Here is a 17,426-nt window from a genome sequence, read left to right as displayed (position 1 = left end):
GCGTGGGACTGCCTTGTTTGAGTCATTCCCCAAATTGGCAAGGAACCGATCCCCATTGCTGAGGGGTGACAGGAGCTGTGCTGGCCTCTCCCCAACCCCTGTAAGTGTTGCTGGCTGGGGACCTTACCTGCAGAAGCAGAGTGGGACCTGAGTTAAGCCCCCGAATCCCTCCAGGTTCCACCAGATATCAAGGCAGCACAGAACATCAGGCCTTAATTGTAGGCCTCATGCTGCAGGGCCAGCCTTCTGTGCGTCCGTCTTGAGGAGTCACCGTGTCCTCATTTACGCAGACCCTCCCTATGCAAGCAACAGCTCAAGCTGTTAAAACAGTGGGATCATTGAGGCTGACCACCTCTTTTAGAGGTGAGGAAACGAAAGCCCAGAGAGGCAGAGTGACATGCCCAGAGGCACACAGCTGAACCCCGGCTTGACTCCAGTCCAGGGCTCTTTTCAGAACACCAGGCTCCTGGTCCTCAGCTGCACCTCTCCATGCTCTGATATCTACAGCACTGTCATAAAGTCCCACCCCTCCCTGGAGATCCAGACCCTTTAGGGGACTCCCCACTCTTCTGGGGCAACTCAGAGAAACTTCAGGCCCCAGGTTCCCCATCCCAGGCATCCCATTTCTCCTCTTTCACAGCTGATGCACATCAGACCTGAGGCAGATCAAATTCCCTGTCTGCTTAAATCCCTCTGGTGGCTCGTAATAAAGATCATACTTCCCCCGCCAACAGGCCCCTGTGGATTCCCAGCGTTACTTCGCATGTAATACATTTTAAAGGAGTCAAATCACACAAAGTGTGTTCTTGGATCATCATGGAATTAAACTAGAAATCAGTGACAGAGACATCTAGAAAACTCATTCAAACTGAAAAGCCCACTTCTAAATAACCCATGGGTCAGGGAGGAAATCACAGAGGGAGTTATAAAATATTTTGAGCTGGATGAAAAAAATTTTTAATGATGTATCAGAATTTTTTTTCAAGTTTGATGTTTTTTAATGAGGTAACAAGTTAACAGATATTCAATCCATTTTCCTTTTACCTCTCCAGAGGTAAACAAGCCAGATTTAGGGGTTTATCATTCTCATACAGGTTTTTAATATGTATATACATCAAACTTTGTTTTCATGTTCTCAAACTACTAAATCTTACACAATACATATCAGTTGGCCATTTTTAAGTCTTTTTTTTTTTTTGAGATGTAAAGTTAATACACATACCTTATATTAATTCATTTTAACAGCCAAATTCTACAAACCACAATTTATTTACTCATTCTTCCAATGGACATTGGTTCCAGGCTTTTACAACTAAAAATATTTTATTGCAATAAGCTTTCTGTGCCCATTTCCTTGAGTACACATGTCAAGAACTCATGAATACCCAAAGATTGGGTATGCTGCTGCTGCTAAGTCACTTCAGTTGTGTCCAACTCTGTGCGACCCCATAGATGGCAGCCCACCAGGCTCCCCCGTCCCTGGGATTCTCCAGGCAAGAACACTGGAGTGGGTTGCCATTTCCTTCTCCAAGGCATGAAAGTGAAAAGTGAAAGTGAAGTCACTCAGTCGTGTCTGACTCTTAGCGACCCCATGGACTGCAGCCTACCAGGCTCCTCCGCCCATGGGATTTTCCAGGCAAGAGTACTAGAGTGGGGTGCCATTGCCTTCTCCATGATGTATCAGAATTTGTGGGATGAAGGTAAAGCAGTGATTCAGTTCAGTTCAGTTGCTCAGTCGTGTCCGACTCTTTTCGACCCCATGAATCGCAGCACGCCAGGCCTCCCTGTCCATCACCAACTCCCAGAGTTCACTCAGACTCACGTCCATTGAGTCAGTGATGCCATCCAGCCATCTCATCCTCTGTCGTCCCCTTCTCCTCCTGCCCCCAATCCCTCCCAGCATCAGAGTCTTTTCCAATGAGTCAACTCTTCGCATGAGGTGGCCAAAGTACTGGAGTTTCAGCTTCAGCATCATTCCCTCCAAAGAAATCCCAGGGCTGATCTCCATCAGAATGGACTGGTTGGATCTCCTTTCAGTCCAAGGGACTCTCAAGAGTCTTCTCCAACACCACAGTTCAAAAGCATCAATTCTTCAGTGCTCAGCCTTCTTCACAGTCCAACTCTCACATCCATTCATGACCACAGAAAAAACCATAGCCTTGACTAGACGGACCTTTGTTGGAAGTTATATCATCAAGTACTTACATTAGAAAGGAAGAAAGTCTCAAATCAAATACCTCAGCTTAAGAAACTAGAAGAAGAATGAATTAAAACTAAAGTAGCTGAAAGAGAGGGAATAATAGCAGAAATCAGAGAAATAGAAAATGATCAAGAAAATCATTGAAACCTGAAGCTGTTTTTTTTGATATCAATAAAACTTGTAAATTTCTAGCCATACTGATCAGAAAAGAAAAGAGAGAGAGAAAAGACACACACTGAGAAAAGACACACAAAATATCAAGAATGAAAGAGGAAATAGCACTGTAAATCCTACAGATATTAAAATGATAAAAGACTATTATGAGGAATATTTGGCCAATAAATTTGACCACAGATAAAATTAACAGGTATCTCGAAGAATACAAACCACTAGAACTCACTCAAGAAAAAATAGATAGCATCATTAGCCCTGTAACTATTAAGGAAATGGAAACCTTCTCCCAGAGAAAATTCCAGGCCTAGATGGCTCTGCTGGTTAACTTTGCCAAATATTTAAACAGGAAATAATATCAATTATATACAAAAGCTTCCATCAAACTGAAAATTATAAAACTTCCCAATTCATGTGAGTCTAGCATTGCCCTGATATCAAAGTCAGAAAAAGACATGATGAGCATATAAAACGTAAGTCAGTATCTCTTATAAACATAGACACAAAAATTCATAATAAATATTTTGAAAATTGAATCCAACAATATATGTTCAAAGTCAAGATTAACAAGCTATAGAAGAAAAACCATATGATCATCTCAATAGAGGGCTTCCCCAGTAGCTCAACTGGTAAAGAATCCGCCTGCAACTCGGGAGACCTGGGTTTGATCCCTGGGTTGAGCCGTCAGGGAAGCCCTAAGTATGATGCTCCCTCTAGGTTTTAGCAGGTTGAGGAAGTTCCCTTGTATTCCTAGTTTGCTGAATGTTGTTTATCAGGAATGAATGTTAAGTTTTGTCTAATGGATATTCTATTATCTATTGAGACAAAAGTGAAAGTCACTCAGGTGTGTCCGACTCTGCAACCCCATAGACTGTAGCAGATGGCTTGCCTGCAATGCAGGAGACCCACCCAGCTTCCATCCCTGGGTCGGGAAGATCCCCTGGAGAAGGGCATGACAACGCATTCCAGTATTCTTGCCTGGAGAATTCAATGGAGGAGGCTGGAAGGCTACAGTCCGTGGGATTGCAAAGAGTCAGACACGACTGAAAGACTAATACATCATACTTAATGGTGAAAGACTGAGAACTTTCTAGTTACTCTGGGTAGGAAGGGGCCATGCAAGGTTTGAGTGGAGGGCTGATGGGATCTGACCTGATTTGGAAAGATGCTCTGGCTGGGAGCGTGGAATGGATGACAGGCGGGGGACTGGGGCAGGGAGACCCATTCAGTGCTTCGATGTTTTATGTCAGGCAGGAGATGACTGGCTTGGCTGGGTGCCAGGGGTACCCAGTACCCCACAGGGAGAAGTTGGCAGGGGGTTGATTTGTGAGAAGAATCCTTTGGATTTGCTGAAAGGTTAGGGTGGAATTTGAAAGAGGAATTGCCCAGGAGACTTTGGGTCTGAATGACCCCCTGGTGACATTTTACTGAGACAGGTGATGTCTCTTCCCCAAGGGGAGGGCAAACTCACAAACCTGAGGAGACCCCAAGGGGGTGGCGGCAGTAGCCACCAGGCCCAACCACTGGAGCTTGTGAGCCCAGGGGTGTCAATCAGTCAGAGGCCAGCATTTTTATGTAAAATCTCCAAAATGTTCAATGCCAGCTCCATTGTTTAAAACACAGCATTCGGGCTAAAGGTGTCTGGAGGGGCCAATCCACTCTCCTGCCAGCCTCACCAGCCTTGACGCTCAGCTCCGTCACAGCCTGGACACAAGGCTCATCCCTCCTAGGCCAGGCCATGCTGACCACCGGCTGGGGGGTCCCTCCCACTCCTCCTTATTGCCCCCATGCCCTCTTGATTTCCTTCATCACCCTTTGATCTGTTTCCACGAAATTGGTGGTGGGCAGGCCTGTTGATAAGCACTCCGCAGGCTGGAGTGCGTGAATGACAGAAGGAGCAAACGAATGAATGAATGAGAGAGATGAGAGTGAAGGGGCCTAAGAGAGAGCCCCCCGTCCAGTGGTATTTCCATTCCATTTGTCTCCACCCGCCAAAAGCTCGACACTTCCTGGGTCTGTGGTGATAGGCTTGAGCACCCTTGCAGGTTAGAGGGGGGCCTCCCACCCAGCCACGAACACTCCTTTTCCCACCCCCTCCTCCATGCACAGATGTCAGACCTTGCTACCTGCTCTTGCGACCCGCCCTCCCTGCCTGACATTTCTAAGGAAAATGGATAACGAAAAGCAGACTCTCTGGGCAGGAGCAGCAAGAACTGACATCTTGGGGCGATGGCAGCCCCTGTGTGGAGGAGATCAGGTCTGCAGCAAGAATGAAGCCAAGAGAGGGTCAGAGGAGGGGCACCGCCCCCACGGCCCCAATGCACCCCCCTGATCTCAGGCAAGCTGGGACAGTGTCCATCTCAACCCAAGGCCTGGTGATGCTGCGCTGGGGTCCTGGGCCTGGCACAGAGGGTGGGAGCAGAGCACGCACAGGAGCCACGTGCGAGCCTTCAGGCTCGGTGCCTGGCAGGGGGCCTGGTGAGGCTTCGTGTCTGCCTGGGTCCCCGAGGAGGTGCTAGCGGAGCACAGTTAGATGGGGCACTCACAGTCCTCACCGCTGAGAACTGACTTCTCAGGGGCACCACTGTCTTGGCTTAGGAAACTCCTTTGGCGAGGTCACCTGGGCCAAAATGAGACCTGAACACACTATCAGTCTTTGCAGCAAAGGAGAGCCTGGAATGATCCTGGGACAGGAGAAAGTCGAGGAGGGAGGGTAGGGTGGAGGCTGCCTGGTGAACCAGAGGCCAGAGGCATCCAGCGAGCAAGACTGTTACATCCGGGCAGGATGTTCTCACGACTGCCTTGTCTCCTTAAGCCTCTAGGACTTAGGCAAATGATGTGTGTGTGTGTGTGTGTGTGTGTGCGCGTGCACGTGTGTGTGTTTGTGTAAATAAAGGCTAGGGGCTGACGTTCAGTTTCCAGGTGCAGATCCAGCCAGGACAGAACCACACGAAATCTCAAGCCTGTAGCTGAGACTCCAGCAGGATGGGAAGTAACCAGGAGGCCGGACGCCACCCCCCCTTACCCTCCCCGTAAAAACACTCCTACGCTTTGCTCAAATCACATGGACGGGGAGACAGCCCAGAGGCCCTGCCCCCCTGATATCTGTGTTACAGGTGTTCTTCCTTGAACACTAAGAGCGCTTTGTTAAAACCTCCAAGCACCACCAATCATCTGTGAAAAGATGAATCACACTTTGACTCGGATTTGCACCAGCCTCACTCCGGGGTGTACAGTTGGGTGCTTGTCCTTCAGACAACATCTATCCTTGCCTGACCTGACCCTGGACTTCCTCGAGTCAGTCTGGGGGCTCCTCTGTGTCTCCCACAGTCCTTATGGTAAAAAAAAATGATGATGATGGTGGTATTAATAAAATTATTTAGTCCTCACAGGGGGCTTCCCAGGTGGCGCAGTGGTAAAGAATCCGCCTACCAATACAGGAGACACAGGTTCAATAACTGGGTCAAGAAGATCCCCTGGAGAAGGAAATGGCACCCACTCCAGTATTCTTACTTGGGCAATCCCGTGGACAGAAGAGCCTGGCAGGCTACAGCCCACGGGGTTGCAAACAGGCAGACATGACTGAGCACACACACACACAGTCCTCATAGGGGCTTTATGAGATTAGAACTATTATTGTCCCCATTTTGCAGAGGAGGAAACTGAGGCTTAATGTCCTTCCTAAGGCTACATGGATTGGGCAGCACAGGGATTCAAATCCAGACAGCCTCTCCTGAGTCTGTGTGAGTAACCATCGAGCCACAGGGCCTCCCATTTAGGAAGAGTTTGTGGGTTTGTTAAACTGTGGCTGGCACTGGGTACTACGAACCCAGGCCATGCGTGTCTCAACCACAGAAGCGGAAAGGAAAGCTTCTGATCACACGGGCTGTTTGCATACCGCCGGCCAAATCCTGCTGCTGCGTTTTCCGGTGAAATGAGAGGGATTCTGCCAAAATCCACGTCATGCTTTCCCTTTACACTCCCCCCCAGCTTTTCCATGCATCCACCTAAAATTACTCCTCTTAACAATAGGCTGAAACTCACAAAAAGAGAGCAGCGCTCTGCCAGAGGACCAGGCAGCTAAACCAGCATGCGACTTTGCAAAGATGCTGAAATCCTAAAGGCCGAGAATCAGGGGGGCCAGCCACAGCGTCCAGACCCCCAGAACAGGGGCCCCGTGGCATGGGTTCCAGGGAAAGGGTGCAGAGGCTGAGGGAGGGGGCAGCATTTGCGTCCAGCCTTATTAAAATGTGCCAGGTGGTCGCTGCCAGCTGTGGGCGAGACCCTCTGCAGAGTGGGGCAAAGTTCAGCCTGTTTGAGCAGCTCGCGTTCTGACGAGCCTTATTCTGACGGCTGGTTAACATCTCTCCGTTGAATTTTAACATGAAATATCTTTTTGACGCAGCAAGGAGAGTGCAGTCCCTTTGGTGCAGGCAGGCCAGGCTTGCAGGAGCCGCCAGGCACATGAAAGGGAAGGAACGGGAGCCATGGCTGCCCAGCACTCTCCTTGACCTACTTAGAGCCGATTTGTTCAATGGGCCAGAGGAACCCGGGCGCGGGGGCCCTGGGAAGCCGAAACAAAGGGGGCTGTGGCCAGGGCTTTGGCAGCCTGCACGAGGGGGCCAATTAAAGCCATGATACACTCACCCCCAAACCTCGGCCACCTGCCTGAGATACCGCTGAGCCCGCCACTCGCGACCGCCCCCCTTGCCACTGCTCAGCCTCTGTGTGGGTGGTGGGTACACACAGGTGGCCTGGTCTTGCCTGCTCCCAGGGGTCAGCAGCCTTGAAGCCAGAGGAAAATGTAACCAATGCCCGTGATTGCTCTGGAGGTATGCCAGGGGAAGGAAGCAGGGGTTCTGTGGATGAGGGCCCACTGGGTTCCAGGCAGGTGCCACACACGGTGCCCCAGAGGTGGGAACATGTGACTCTGGAAGTTAGCCTGGCAGGTAGGCTGCTTTTCTGTCTGGTGAAACCTTTTATGGAGCCTTTTGGCTACACACAGGGAAAGCTAGAATCTGGTCCAGAAGGAGAGAGGGTGAGCTGGCAGCATCAGGAAGTAAATGGATCTCTTTCCTGGGCGCTGAAGGGCTGTGAGAATGACTGACTTGGGGCTCCTTCTACAGAGGTTCTGAGCTAGGTAAGGGGTCCTTGGGCTCAGGGATAAGAGGATGTGAGGGAAGGAGCTTCTGACCTGATGGAGCAGGAGCCCAGGGAGAGAGGCAAGGGTGTTGAGGCAGGGACACTCCCTGGAGTCCTTCTTTGCAATCCAAAAGCCTTCAGCCTATTCCAGGAGTTGATAAACATAAACACGAGCTGGGCCGACATGGACTGGAGTCCTGATTCTGCCACAGAGTAGCTGCGTGACCCGGACTCACCTCTCTGAGCTTCAGTTCCCACATCTGCAAAAATAGGTATAAGAAGCATGTATCTACTTAGAAGGGTTGTCAAAAGGATTAAAGGAATTATTACAGGAAGAGGACTCAAGATTTGGTCAACATATATAAAGACTCAATAGAGGACTTCCCTGGTAGCCTAGTGATAAAGAATATGCCCGCCAAGGCAGAAGAAAAGGGTTCAATCCCTGGTCCCGGAAGACGCCACATGCTGCAGAACAGCTTGTGCACCACAGCTATCGAGACTATGCTTTTTGAGAGCCTGGGAACTGCAACTACAGAGCTCCTGAACCACAACTACTGAAACCCAAGTGCCCTAGAGAAGAGAAGCCGCCACACTCAAAAGCTCTCTCACCACAGCTGCAGAGCAGCCGCCGCCCACAGCAACTACAGAACAGTCTGCACGAGGACCCAGCACAGGCAAAATAAACAAATACAATTATTATTTTTTTAAGACTCAGAATATCACTTATATGTGGAATCTAAAAAAGACAAACTTGGAGAAGCAGAATAGAATGGTGGTTACCAGGGGCTGGGGGCATAGGAGAAAGGGGAGATGTTGGTTAAATGTGTACAGACTTCCAGTTATAAGATCAACAAGTTTTCAGGTCTAAGGTACAGCATGGTGATATAGCTAAAAATACTGTATCGTATATGTGAATATTGCTAAAAGAGTAGGTCTTAAACTTTCTCAACACAAAAAAGAAATGGTAATTATGTGATGGGATGGAGGTGGTTGCTAATATACCATGGTCATTATTTTGCAATTTACAGATGTATCAAATCAAACTATACACCTTAAACTTATACAATGTAATTTGTCAGATATATTTCCATGAAGCTGGTGGGAGGGGAAGCAGCAATGACCATTAGGTATCCTCTCCATCACCATCATCCTGCTCACCATAACCAACACCATCACCAGCCTCACCACCATCACCCTCATCATCTTCATTCAGCCTTGAGGCATCCCTCAGCTGTTCTAGGGGAATTCTGAGTTGAGCCTGTGGCCACATTTGGGGCACATTTGGTAGCAATGAAGAGTGGGGGCCAGTGCGTTTTTCTAGGAAGGTGGTAGCTGAGACTTTCAGAATTGCCTGGAAGAGCAATTTGGAAAAAGTAACACCCAGGAGACCAGCTCTTCAGAGGTTCTGGAGGAGTTGGAACTCAGGCATCACGTGTGTTGGGAACAAGTAAGGAATTATCTTTACTTGGATTCTCTGGGTGACTGGGGAAGGTGAGAACCATGACTTCTTGTCCTGAAAAAAAACCTTGCAAAGCAGGGATTATGATGCTCTATTTACAGATGAGGGAAAAAAGCCCTGAGATCTCCAGTTCAGACTGAGACCATGAAGACTGCGTGGCACCCCCATGTCCTGCCTGGGCCCTGGTGTGCATGCTGGATCCAGCTCTGGGCACCGTGGGGGACATGATGACACAGGCTCAGCCCTTGGGACGCCTGCAGCCCATCACCCAACTGAGGGAAGAGCTCGAGGCTCCGCCCATGGGCGGGGCTGTGGTGGAGACGGGCAGGGACAAGAGGCAGAAGCCTAGTGGGAGGGGTGGGTTTGGACTGGTGGGATGGTGGCAACAGCCCTCAGAAGAAATGGCCCAAAAGGAAAGATGGGCCACATGAAGTGCTAGGTAGTTAGGACAGGAAACAGGAGTCCAGAATGGCGGTGGCTAAAAGACAAGGAAGGGAAAAGCCCGGGAAAATAGAACAAAGGAAGGTCCGAGGACCGGAGGGAAGACCTCAGGTGGGACAAACAGCACTCCTGGCTGGCCCAATTTACGTAGGGCAGGCCCAGGGGAGGAAAAACATAAAAAGAAGAGCCAAAGGGCCGGGGCTCTCTCTCCTCTTCACGACTTTGGGTTGGCATGCCCTCATACCAGGATGTATTTTCCTGCTATTTTCTAAATAAAATTGAGCTATAACACGGAGCTGTAACACTGATCTGTCTAAGAGCTATAACACGGTCTGTCTGAGAGCTGTGACATGCCGAGGGCTTTAACGTCCGTCACTTCAAATTTTTGTTGAGATGAGACAGAACCAAGGAGATTACACTGCCCTGACAGAAGGAAGTAGCAAAGGGAAGGCCCTGAAGACGGGCTGGGACAGGGGGGCTCTGGCTGGCTTGGCCTTGTTCCTGAAGCTCTAGGAAGTCATCAGTGGCTTTGAGTAAGGGCGATGAGCCGGAGGCTGGCAGATACCTTCAGAGGGACGAACCCAGACTGCTCTCCCGGTCATCTTGTCTCAAAGCAGATGAGGGAGGAGGGGAGCACAGCAGAGCTCAGATGTTACCTCATACTATGTTCCGAGTTTGGGGGACCCCAGAGGCATGAGCAACCCGGGCTGTGGCTGCTGCCTCCTCCAGCCGCTTGCCTGGACGCAGCCAGCCCTGTGGGCCACCGGAGACTTTGCTGAGTCACTGACAGTAAGCATGCCTACCGGCCTTTCTCCCGCCTGGCCTGGGACCAGAGGCAGCTGCTGTCGCCACAGGACATGGAGGGGCTGGGAAGAATCACAAAAGCCCTCCTGTGCCATCCGGCCAGAAAGGTCCACAGTGCCTCCCCAGGTCCACAAAACAGAACGTGTTGCTGAACAGCTTGTCTGTGCCCATTTTTGGAAAGTGCGCAATCTCACTGGTCCTTTCCCCTGATATTCACCAGGACTTGGCTCTGGAGAGAAGACCCCAAGCCTTTCGGCCCAATTGCCCAACCTCTCTTCTTCTTGACCTTCTCTCCAGCCACTGCTCAGCCCCATGTTCATGATCTAGAGTCCCTTTCATGGGAGCCTCATCTTCCTGGCCGCTAAAAACTGGAGACCAAGGGCTCAGCCTCAGACCTCTTCTCCCTGCTATGAAAGGTCACTCCCTAGGCGAGCTCAGTGTGTCCTGGGTTTGTAATGCCTTTCAGCCCTACTGATCCCCAAAGACCAACTCACTCCACACGCCTCTGCCAACAGACAGCTCGGTCTCACCACACCCAAAGCCAAAGGATTGACCGCCCCCACACTTGTTGAAGCTCTAAGACTTCGGCCACCTGATGCAAAGAGCCGACTCACTGGGAAAGACCCTGATGCTGGGAAAGATTGAAGGCAAAAGGAGAAGTGGGTGGCAGAGGATGAGATGGTTAGATAGCATCACCAACTCACTGGACATGAGGTTCAGCAAACTCCAGGAGATAGTGGAGGACAGAGGATTTTGGTGTGCTGCAGTCCATGGGATCGCAAAGAGTCGGACATGACTTAGCAACTCAACAACAACAGCTCGCTCACCTCAGTGTTCTCCATCTCGGTAGATTGCCCCTCATTCACCCACCAGACCAGTGTCATCCTTGCCTTCCCTCTCAGCAACCACACCCAACCCCAACCAAACCTATATATTCCAAGTCTTCCCCGACTGCCATGTCTAAAGGAGCCCCCTCAGTCTTACCCCTTTTGCCACCTTGTTTCTCACCATGGCATGATCGCTGCTCATCACTGGATTACACTCATCTATTTCTTGGTTTGCTTCCCCTCCCCCACCATCATGGCTTCTATAGACCACAAGGGCAAGGACTTAGACTGTTTGTTCCCTGCTTTGTCTCCACTGCCAAAAGTAGTAGTTGGTGCATAATTAGCCCTTGGTAAAATCTGCCTGGTGAATGAATGAATCTCCACAATAATAAGACTAAGGCACACATGCCCCAGGAGAGCAAGGAAATGATGCCACCCATGAAACAAGAAGTGGAAGTTAGGAAACAAGAACAGGCCGTTGTAGGAAGGACCAACTAGTAATTTTGAAATGAGAAGTATAAATCCTGAAATTTAAATTCCCATGATTTGGAAAATCGGAGTCTCTGCTGAAGGGCGGAAGAGCAGAATGCATTCAATGAAAGAGAAAGTTAGTGAGATGGATGCTGGAGGGGAATACCTCCCATCAGGAGGAGGCCGATTCTGATGAATTCTGGAGTGCGTTTGTCGCGTGCACTCCAAGTATTTTCTGATTCATTCATTCAGTCAAACCATACTTAACAAATACCTCCCAAGTGCCAGGCCCTGCTCTGGGTGATGTGAATAAGCAGTGACTGAAATTGACCAGGTCCCCACTGAACTTACATCCTAGTGCTGGGAAGACAGATAACAAGGAAATCTATGAGTGGAAGACAAAAGGTGTTGGATGATAGGAAGTGCAATGGAGAGAAGAGGAAGCAGGGACTTCTCTCTTTTCAGGAAAAGGACTGGGGAGTGTAAAGGTGAAGGCAGTTAACATTTAAATAGAGGCCCAGGGAGGGCCTCAGTGAAAATGACTTTATTCATTTTTGGTTGTGCTGGGTCTTCACTGCTGTGCACAGGCTTTCTCTAGTTGTGTTGCGTGGAGGCTGCTCTTCATTGCAGTGCAAACGCTTTTCGTTACAGGGGCTCCAGGAGCTGCACCATGTGAGCTCCGTAGCTGCAGCGTGAGGGCCCTAGAGCGCTTGGGCTTCAGCAGTTATAGAGTAAGGGCTTAGTTGCTCTGCGGCATGTGGAATCTTCCCGGACCAGGGAGCGAACTCAGGTCCCCTGCACTGGCAAGTGGACTGTCATCCACTGTACCACCAGGGAAGTCAAAAGAGAATGAGACTTCCTCACGAAGACTTGGATTAAGTGAGCCATGTGGGTCTCTGGGAGAAGAGGGCTCCTAGCAGAAGGAACAGCAGATGCAAAGGCCCTGAGACAGAGCCGTGGAGCAAAAAGCGGAGGCCAATGGGGCTGGTGTGGAAGCAGCAGGGACAGGAGAGGAGCCTGCAGAGGCTGCAGAGGCTGAAAGGGACTTTGGCTTTCACTCTGTGAGCGCTGAGGAAGCACAGAAGTGACACAGTCTAATGGAAGTCAACAAAATAAAAATTGACATCTTAAGGCAAGACAGGAAAAATATCAACATAAAACTTTATCTCTGCCCTTTGGCTTCCCCTCTCCCCTCTGGTGTGCATCGTGCATCCACGTTACGCCTTAACCAGACCTCCCCAATGGCAGACATAACTGCTCAACCATGAAGATCCATTTTTCTCCTCTGGCACCAGCCATGTAACTCTGTAGAAGACAACATTCTTTTCTCAACTCTGTAAGAAGTCACCATCACCCACCACTCACCTTGTATGGCCCAGAACAGACTGGTCAGATGTCCTGTGGGGGTACACAGGGCTGCACCTAGGGAAAGTTCTTGGCTTAAATACTTACTTACAACCTTATTAAGGTTACTGACTGTATTACTCATATTCTGCCTATATTATAAGATTACTTGCTTTCCCAAATGTATAACTGAGCCTCTGATAAAATTAGTACTGATGGGCTTCCCACGTGGCGTTAATGGTAAAGAATTCATCTGCCAGTGCAGCAGATGTGGGTTCGATTCCTGGCTTGGGAAGATCCCATGGAGAAGGAAATGGCAACCAACTCCAGTATTCTTGTCTGGGTGCAGAGGTAAATAGTCAGCTGCCCATTGCTCTGGCTAAGCCATGAGAAAATCATCATGGGAAAGAATAAAAGCAAACTATAGCAATACAGCATAACCCAAATAAAAGTACATTGGGTTGATTAGTTGGGGTGGTCATACCCTAAGTTAAGGAAAAACGTAGTGTGGACCTTGGAACGCCAGGTCAGCGCAAGTTCAGAAGGCTGCTTGTGCACACATTAAGATGTTTTCCCAAGGCATGTGCGGGTCTATGACCTCCAGCCAGGTGATAGCCCTTGTACAAGAAAATAACCAAGATAGTTTAAAGTAATCAATAAAACAGGAGATGTGACTGGGACACAGGAGGCTGACTTCATCATAGCACAGCAGATACTTTCTGCTTGCCAAGAAACTAAATAAAAGCGATGTGGCTCCGAGGAACAGGGCTCTTGATCCGAGAGGTCTTGAATCCCCCAGTCCCATCTTTAAAACTTTTATTCTGTCTCCAGTTTCTTTTTCCCAAACTGTGCGTCGACCACTTTCCATCCCTACCTGCTGTGCTGGCTGCAGCAAGTGGCGCCCAACGTGGGGCTCAAAAGTGAAGGATCACCGAGAGCAAAGCTGCAGCTGAAATAACAGCACTCGGTCCTGGAGAAGAGTGGGGTGAGGCCTCTGAAAATCCCCCTTTGTGGAAAGTAATACTCTCAGGCATTGAAACCAGGGTTAAACATGGAAAGTTCAGAAAGCTCCGAACAATACCGGCTGTATAGATGCCTCTTAAGGCAGCTTTTGAAAGCAGGGGGAACAAAAACAAAAGAGGGCCGGCTATTGGAGCTTTTACAAACCATTGAGAAATATTGCTCATGGTTCCCTCCTCTAGGTACTTTAGATTCAGGAACATGGAAGAAGGTAGGTAGTGAATTAGCGAAACCTCTTCGCAAGGGAGTGCCCTTGCCTATGTCTCTCTGGTCAATTTGGACACTGATTAAGTCCATTTAGGAACCTCTTCAGACCCTGGAAAGCTCAGAAGGGAGTGAAGATGAATGTGAAATGAAACCCCATTAGAGGGAGGACCCTCTGATGCAGAGCCCAAGGAGGCAGAACAAAAAACGCATGAGGCTCTTAAAGCTGCAGTTCCTTCTGCACCTTTTTTTCAGGAAAATGAATTTCCTTTACCTCCTCTTCCCCCTCTTCCGCCTTTTTTTTAAAAATTAATTTACTTATTTTAATTGGAGGCTAATTACAATATTGTGGTGGTTTTTGCCATACACTGACATGAATCAGCCATGGGTGTACATGTGTCCCCCATCCTGAACCCTCCTCCTGCATCCCTCCCCATCCCATCCCTCAGGGTCATCCCAGTGCACCAGCCCTGAGCACCCTGTCTCATGCATCAAATCTGGACTGGTGATCTGTTTCACATATAATATACATGTTTCAATGCTATTCTCTCAAATCATCCCACCCTCGCCTTCTCCCACAGAGTCCAAAAGTCTGTTCTTTACATCTGTGTCTCTTTTGCTGTCTCGCATGTAGGGTCATCATTCCCCTCCTGTCTTAACTGCTGGAGAGGCTCAAGCTTTTCCTTCCTTACAACAGACAGCAGTTCTGTTGCCCCTCCAGAAAGGCATTTGTCAGACTCGGCAGAACGGTGATTTGGAGGCTATGACTATGGCATTTCCAGTGACAATACATGAACGGATAGCTCCTGCGACAGATCCTAATAATCCTAATGGGCTGTGTTGAGGCTGTACACAGATTCCCTTCAAAATACTAAAAGAACTTAAGCAAGCTGTTCAGAATTACTGAGTAAGCTTCCCTAGTGTCTCAGACAGTAAAGATTCTGCCTGTAATGCAGGAAACCCGGGTTCAATCCCTGGGTTGGGAAGATCCCTTGGAGAAGGAAATGGCAATTCACTCCAGTATTCTTGCCTGGAAAATCCCACGGACAGAGGAGCCTGGCGAGCTGCAGTCCACGGGGTTGCAAAGAGTCCGACACGACTGAGCGACTAACACTTTCTCCTTTTACCTTGGGAATAGTTCAGGGACTAGCTGAGGGTTCCCATTGGACTATGATGGCTCATGACCAAGCCAGGCAGATTCCCATCTCTTTAGATCAATTGATAGGCAGTGGAAACTGGGGGAGAACTCAAGATCAAGTGCTTATGGAAGACCAGGCTATAGAACAGGTTAGGCGATACTGTATAAGAGCCTGGGAGAAAATAGAGGTTAAAGGACAGGCTTTCTTTACTTTAGAAGAAGACCTCACCTCCCCAGAGAGACAATCCCTGCTTGGACAACATCTTATCAGTCAGGCCACCCCTGTCATCAGAACCAATTTGAACATTCCCTGGTTTAATTTTTAGCTATAAAACTATGACTACAAAAAACAGAGATGACATTTTTGACACTGAATGGCCATGATATTCTTTAGGCTCCAGAGAAAACTGGTTAAAATAAACTATTTTTTGAAGTTGCAAAACCAGTTCTTCTTGCGTATACAATTAAGATAAAATTTGGCTTGTTACAATACTTTTTTGGAGCTCCAATTCTGCCTGAAAAACAAAAACAGGCCTGGGAAAGAAACCTGAAGTTAACTCTTATCATGTCCTTGGGATACACAGCCCACTCTGTCTGGGACTCCAGCCCTGAACAAATTGGTAGAACTCAAACTAAGAAAAAAAAAAGAAGGGGCAAAGAGACATTTCAAATTTCAAGCGGAAAACTATGAGATCTTTGTCTGTCTGTCTAAATTTATCTGTATCTCAGTGTGTGTCTTTGTTTTTGGATAATATGAGGTTAATTTATAAATGAGCCTTATTTAAATTCAGGTTCATGTGAACTGAAAAATATTCAATATTAAATATCTAACATTAATGTTTGTTTGCTAATCTAATTAAGACATGTCTTAAGTCATCAACATTGTGTAATACTTTTATTGTGCCTAGGTTTAAGGTAAACTAAATTTGCCAACAAAGAAAGTAACTCTTTATATATATAAATATATATAAATGAGATGAAAACTTTTAGATAAACTCTATTAAAAATAATTATATTTTAGAAATGTCTACTTAAAATAATCTCTGAGAATTAGGGTAACTTAAATTTCTAGAGTTGTACTAAACTAAATGGTAAAAGTTTACTAGCGTGTGAGATGAGTGCAATTGTGCGGTAGTTTGAGCATTCTTTGGCATTGCCTTTCTTTGGGATTGGAATGAAAACTGACCTTTTCCAGTCCTGTGGCCACTGCTGAGTTTTCCAAATTTGCTGGCATATTGAGTGCAGCACTTTCACAGCATCATCTTTCAGGATTTGGAATAGTTCAACTGGAATTCCATCACCTCCACTAGCTTTGTTCATAGTGATGCTTTCTAAGGACCACTTGACTTCGCATTCCAGGATGTCTGGCTCTAGGTCAGTGATCACACCATCATGATTATCTGGGTCGTGAAGATCTTTTTTGTACAGTTCTTCTGTGTATTCTTGCCATCTCTTCTTAATATCTTCTGCTTCTGTTAGGTCCATACCATTTCTGTCCTTTATCAAGCCCATCTTTGCATGAAATGTTCCCTTGGTATCTCTAATTTTCTTGAAGAGATCTCTAGTCTTTCCCATTCTGTTGTTTTCCTCTGTTTCTTTGCATTGATCGCTGAAGAAGGCTTTCTTATCTCTTCTTGCTATTCTTTGGAACTCTGCATTCAGATGTTTACATCTTTCCTTTGCTCCTTTGCTTTTCGCTTCTCTTCTTTTCACAGCTATTTGTAAGGCCTCCTCAGACAGCCATTTTGCTTTTTTGCATTTCTTTTCCATGGGAATGGTCTTGATCCCTGTCTCCTGTACAATGTCATGAACCTCAGTCCATAGTTCATCAGGCACTCTATCTATCAGATCTAGTCCCTTAAATCTAGTTCTCACTTCTGCTGTATAATCATAAGGGATTTGATTTAGGTCATACCTGAATGGTCTAGTGGTTTTCCCTACTTTCTTCAATTTCAGTCTGAATTTGGCAATAAGGAGTTCATGGTCTGAGCCACAGTCAGCTCCTGGTCTTGTTTTTGTTCATTGTATAGAGCTTCTCCATCTTTGGCTGCAAAGAATATAATCAATCTGATTTCGGTGTTGACCATCTGGTGATGTCCATGTGTAGAGTCTTCTCTTGTGTTGTTGGAAGAGGGTGTTTGCTATGACCAGTGCATTTTCTCAGCAAAACTCTATTAGTCTTTGCCCTGCTTCATTCCGTATTCC

The sequence above is a fragment of the Bos grunniens genome, chromosome 29, assembly GCF_055505025.1.
Source record: "Bos grunniens cultivar Pamir isolate PY7600 chromosome 29, Bosgru_T2T1.0, whole genome shotgun sequence".
NCBI classification, from domain to species: domain Eukaryota; kingdom Metazoa; phylum Chordata; class Mammalia; order Artiodactyla; family Bovidae; genus Bos; species Bos grunniens.
Note: the sequence above shows the minus strand (reverse complement) of the source record.